Source organism: Leptopilina boulardi, unplaced genomic scaffold, assembly GCF_019393585.1.
Source record: "Leptopilina boulardi isolate dan_hultmark-lab unplaced genomic scaffold, ZJU_Lbou_2.1 LbouV2_154, whole genome shotgun sequence".
Classification (NCBI taxonomy): domain Eukaryota; kingdom Metazoa; phylum Arthropoda; class Insecta; order Hymenoptera; family Figitidae; genus Leptopilina; species Leptopilina boulardi.
In genome coordinates this window covers 914,772-920,858 of record NW_026137701.1, presented here as the reverse complement: position 1 = coordinate 920,858, position 6,087 = coordinate 914,772, and positions in this window count along the sequence as shown.

The following is a 6,087-nucleotide window of genomic DNA, read 5'->3' as shown; positions in this document are numbered from 1 at the left end:
AGTTTATGTTATTCAATTTTAACTCCTAGAAGATCATGAGAATATTCCACTGTGGTATTCAACGGATATTCAGGGAATATACCGTGCTGCTTGGGAGGTTAAAAAATAACCTCAAAATTAGGTCAAAGTTCAGGGTCAAAATACTAACTAACCAAAATTTTAACCTCATACCCACCGTCCTCTTGACCTATGTCATTAACATTTGACCTTGAATTATGAGGTTATGTTTCTCAGATAGCACCAAAGTTTTCAGGAACTTAACGGCCATAAGTCCGGAAGTTAACACTGTTAACTTTAAACTACTTTGGTGCTATATGGGTTGCATTTTGACCGTTACTTATCACCTAATTTGGAGGTTATGTTTTTAGACCGCAAAGTCTAAAGGTTTTAAACATAACCTCAAAATTATTGCAAAAACTTATTTTATATTATATTTTATAATATAGGTATACTTAATATTTTTTCGAGTTTTTTCTTTTCTAATCAATTGCTTTAATCATATTAACAATAAATTGTAAACGAAAGTTGTTATAGATCAAAAAGAAGGAAGATATTTTGAAAAACGCCGTTGCCCTGCTCTCCCCTATATATACCCACTTCCTGAAACCTCTGCTCTTGAGAAGAAAATATATATCTGATTCATGCGAGTGTGACCCGATCAACATGTCAGACAGCTTTCGAATTTAGACCAAGCTTCCGATAACTCGAGAATAAAGGAAATTATATATCGGTCATTGACTGTCTAAGCCGCAAATTGTAAGGATATATTTCTATTGTTTCTAAATTGATTTCATAACTTTATTGAAAATTGTAGATAAAGAATTCAACCAATTTTGTAAATTATAGTTCAGGTAAGTTTAGCAAATTGATGTTGATTAGTCTGACTAAAAAAAAATTAACCCATAAACGCCCATGCTTAGACACATAAAAATATCTGCAAAATTGAAAATAAAACTGCGGTCCAAACAATGACTTTTGACGTTAAAAAGTGTTTAAAAAATAATTTGTTTAAACAAATTGTTATAAACAAATAAACAAAATTGATGTATTTTCAAAAAGTAACGTCGCCATTCGATTCTACGGAAAAAATCACTAAAGGAACGTGTATGACTTTTTTCAAATGTTCATTTTATTTGCTTATAAAACAATTTGTTTAAACAAATTATATTTTAAACAATTTTTAACGTCAAAAGTCATTGTTTCGGACCGCAGTCCTATTTCTAATTTTGATTTTGCAGATATTTCTATGTTTCTAAGCATAGGCGTTAATGGGTTTATGGAGACAATCAAAACAAGTTGTAAATTCAGATGTTCATTACATGAACATTTTGCTGCCTCTTTACGATCAGCAAAAAAATTTGCTTCCTCGTGGAGAAAGCAAAATTTTATTGCCAAAATGTGAATTTTTTATTTTTTAGACGATAAAATTTTTTTTTGGGGGTATTTTTAAAAATCCTTTGGTCAGATTTAGGATATTAATATGATAAATGAGCCTACCAAATTTTATCTTAATCCATTAAAACCTGATAAAGATATCTTCTAAACAAAATAGGGATCCACACACACACATATACATACATCCGGACAATTGATTAGGATCTCATATAACATGTTTCTATAAAGAAAAAAATTTGTTTCCGCCACTTTGAAAACTTTTATAAACGAAAGGACTACAAAGCTTCCTCCACGAGGAAGCAAAAGTTTTATCATATTTAAATATTTAAAAAAAATTATTATTCTTCTAAGGTAATAAAAATATGTACTTCAGTGCATAATAATTTAAAAAGTAGGTTGTAAAAGTAGTTGAAGGCGAAATAATTATAAATCTTCTCAATCTATATTAATAAAATCAGACTTTTGTCTGTACATTGCTCCAAATTAATTTTTTCTTGCATAGTTTATCATTTTAAGTAGTAAAGATAACAAATATGCCATAAATAAAAATTCTGTCTGTCTGTCTGTCTATCTGTCTGTCTGTCGTCAATATTTTGTACCGGCACAACTTTAAAACGGCTCAACCGATTAAGGTAAAACTTGGCAGCGTATTCAGTCTTAACGTAACTTAAAATCTTATCCATATTTGATTAAAAAATATTAACATGAACGAAAGTTATGACATTTTTTCAAAAAATTTAAAAAAATCAAAAAAATGCAATTTTTTTATTTTTTGACAGATTGATTTGAAACTATTTGTACCTAATTTTTTCACATAAATACAATCAATTTTTTTATTAAATTAAGTAAATAGTCTGAATTTAAAAGTCTAAATCAAATTTTTGAATTTCCAATTTTTTTAATAACATTGTAATATAAGAATTCGTTATGTTCAACTTTTTTATAAGTAAAACAATAATGTTTTTAGTCTGTTGGGTATTAAACGCAATCTTAGCTGCACACCAATGAAAAATATTAATTTAAACAAAAATATGACACTTTCAAAAAATTTAAAAAATTTAACATTTTTTATTTTTTGATAATTCTTTACTAAACGTTCTTTATTTAAAATTTTGTGACCAATTAAGTATGCTTTTAACAAGAAATTTTAAGAATTTTAATTTAAGAATTTTATCAGAATTTTAAAATTAATAATTGCAAATCTGAATATGAAATCAGATATTGTAAAAATAAAAAATCGAAAATTACTTTTTTACTCTTTGAAATTAACAATTATTATATTTAAATTATTATTATTATTATTATGGAATATTATTATTAATATTATTATTATTATTATTATTATAGATACAAATTATTTTTAAATATAATAAAACTAAATAAACTTAAATATAATATAATAAATATAATAAAATTAAATTATATTCATTTTATTTAAAAGAAATTTTTCTATTAAAAATTTATTCTTCAAATAATTTTTAAAGTTTTTTAAAATTTTAATTTAAATGGTATTGATTAAAATAATTTTTATTTTCAATACTATAAAATTAAATACAATTTTAAATTATTTTAATTTTATTAAAAGCAGTGAAAAAATTAAATTGAATTGAATAAATAATAATTAAAAATTTATAAAAAGATATTTTAATACAGGAGAACACGTATAGTTGGATGTAATTATAAATTTCAAAATTTATTAAATCTAAATATTATAACCGTCGAAGACGGGTGCGACAGCTAGTCGATAATAAAATCTTAACGAAATCGATACCTACTTTTCTTTTTCACAAATTAAAAATCGATTAACGCTATAGGTTCACAGCATCAAGTGAATAAAGTGAGAGAAAATTAAACATGAAAAAAGGTGTTCTTTACATCGTAAATTATATTTGACTCACCTACATATATGTTTAAATTTTTTTTTAACTTAAAAATTCATAACAGAGCGCAATTGCCTCTAATATATACTGTGCCAAATTCTTGTTTTCCATATATTATAAGTAATATTCGTCACCGGATGAAAAAGATAGATGTAAATGATTTATTCACTCTTGTAGCAAAGTTAGTGCAAGGTTGCCAAACAACATTGCTTTAAACTTAAAATTTTTTTGTAATGTTTCGTCTAATTTACATAATAAATTTATATAAATTAGACGAAACATTAAAAAAAAAAATTTTAGGTTCAAAGGATATTACCATACAAGCTTACACGAAGAAAAATGTGATTGTGCTGCAAACAATTTTTGGATTGTTGTCAGTAGATTTGTTGATATTACAATTCGAAATGTTAATATTACAATTCGGATTGTTGTCAATACAAATGTATGTTGTTTTAACAACAAGAATTTTTTGTTGTCAGTTTTGTTCAGTTATCTATCTATCTATCTATCTATCTATGTATTATTATTATTATTATTAATATTAATAATAATATTAATACTTCTTAAATATTATTTTTGTATTTTTTACAAATATTTTCGTCCAACCTTTTCTGAAAATTTAATTTAAATTTTTAGGAAATGTTCATCACAAAAATTGACTGAATATTTAAATTACATTTTCACTCAACTTTCGGTATAAATTTTTAATAAATATTTAATTTAAATTTTTAGTCAACTTTTACGCCAAACATTTCACGAAACTTTAATTTAAATCTTCACTCAATTTTCGCATCGAAAATTTCTGGAAAATTTAATTTAAATCTTCCGTCAAGTTTTACGCCAAACATTTACTCATTTTGGACATTTAAATCTTTATACAATTTTCTCTAAACTTTGCAATTAAAGTTTCCGAAGTTTGCAAATAAATCTTTAGGAAATTTTCGGTGCTGTGGGGGAAGTGAGAAATCTAATTCAAGTGTAGTGAATGGATGAAGAGACAATTTCATAATTTATCGGTAAGTTATACTCGGTTAATTGTTGAACATAAACTCACCTTAAAAAATACAAAATGTATATTAAATATTATTTAAGAATAAATTTCAACTCAAAATAATTTTTTGGTTACAGTTCAAAGAATTGTATTAAACGGATCAAAGCTTTGTTAATAGAACAAATTGTATTGCCGATTTAACAATTTAGTTTTGTTAATTTAACTGTTCCATAACAATTTTCTTTGTTCAACAAATAATTCTGTTTGTTCACCGAACAATCCGAATAGTTTTAATAACAATCCCATTTTAACAATTTTTTTTGTTCCATATAAACAAATAGAACTACTGGTTCTATATTGACAATCTGGAATTGTTGTGTCGACTTAATTTTTAGTCACCACACAACAATTCTTTTTTCTCCATGTACTAAGCAATCTTGCGATAATTTTACTGTGCAATCTTGCAGTAATCTTACACTGCAATCTTTCGGTAAGTTTAGCATGCAAACTTTCGGTCAGGTGGGATATTTGAAGCTTACGTGCTACCTGGGTTCTTATGTTTAAAAAAAAATTTTTAATTGAGAAGAAATAAATTACCTATACTATTTAAATAAAATTTTTAATAAAAACTTTCTAAATTACTCAATTATAAAATAAAATTTTATAAATTTTTAATTTTCCTCATGAATTGTCTGTAAATATGTACACTAAATTGTTTGGCGTAACAGAAATTCTACTATAATAAAAGAACAATCCAAAACATTTATCTGGATATAATTTAAAATTATCTAGATAAATTTTCTAAATTTTTTCTTTATATACATATTATTGACACTAAATGTATCTCAGAAATATTGTACTATAATAAAGTTGCACTGAATAATAATTAATAACTTATTCATCTTTTGCAAAAAAATTTCATTATTTAATATTTTTTATTTGCTTGTAATTGTGTATGATTATACAAATGCAACATACTGACACAGTTCCAATTTTTATAAACATTAAAAAAAACTCGTTTGTCAACTTGGATTATAGTTTATAATAATAATTGTTTTCTCTCCACAGATGTTTCTTGATAAACATTTCATTTCGTTACAATTTAAAACACCTTATAAAACTTTTAACGAACTTTCCTTTTTTAATGGTGATAATTGAATCACATTATGTAACACACTTTTATTATTATCATCGCACGTACTAAAATTACGCATATATATTTTTAAATTGGTGTACAAATTATGTGTATCATTCATATTTTTTTTATTTACGTTTAACGAATATGATTAAAATTCTTTCGCACTAATTTATTATTTCTGCTAGGTGATTAAACCCCTGGATTAAAAATATAATTTACAACCTCTACTCGCTCGGGGTATTCCTTGCATATGTAGTTTTACAAATCTACATTAATACGACATAAATTCAAATAAATGAAAATCTTCACAGGCAGTATCAATTTTCTACAATTTTACACTTGAAACAAGAGTGTATAAATAATAGGAAAACTATTACTATATCGATTTTTTAAAATACAGTCGTTCTGGTCAAAATGTAAACTTATCAGATCCTAAACTATATTTCAAACATTTTTTTTCTAAGCTTTTACAATAATTTTAAACAATAAATTAATTAGAAGGTTTCGTATGAATAAAACGATAACATTCGGACCATTGTTGTTTTAATAAAGGTTTACTCCAACGTTTCGAAATCTAAATAATTTTCTCTTCAGGAAGTCTATCAAAATTACAATAAATTGTCAAATAAATAAATACAAAAAAATAATTAAAATAAATACAGTGAAACATCAAAAATAAATAC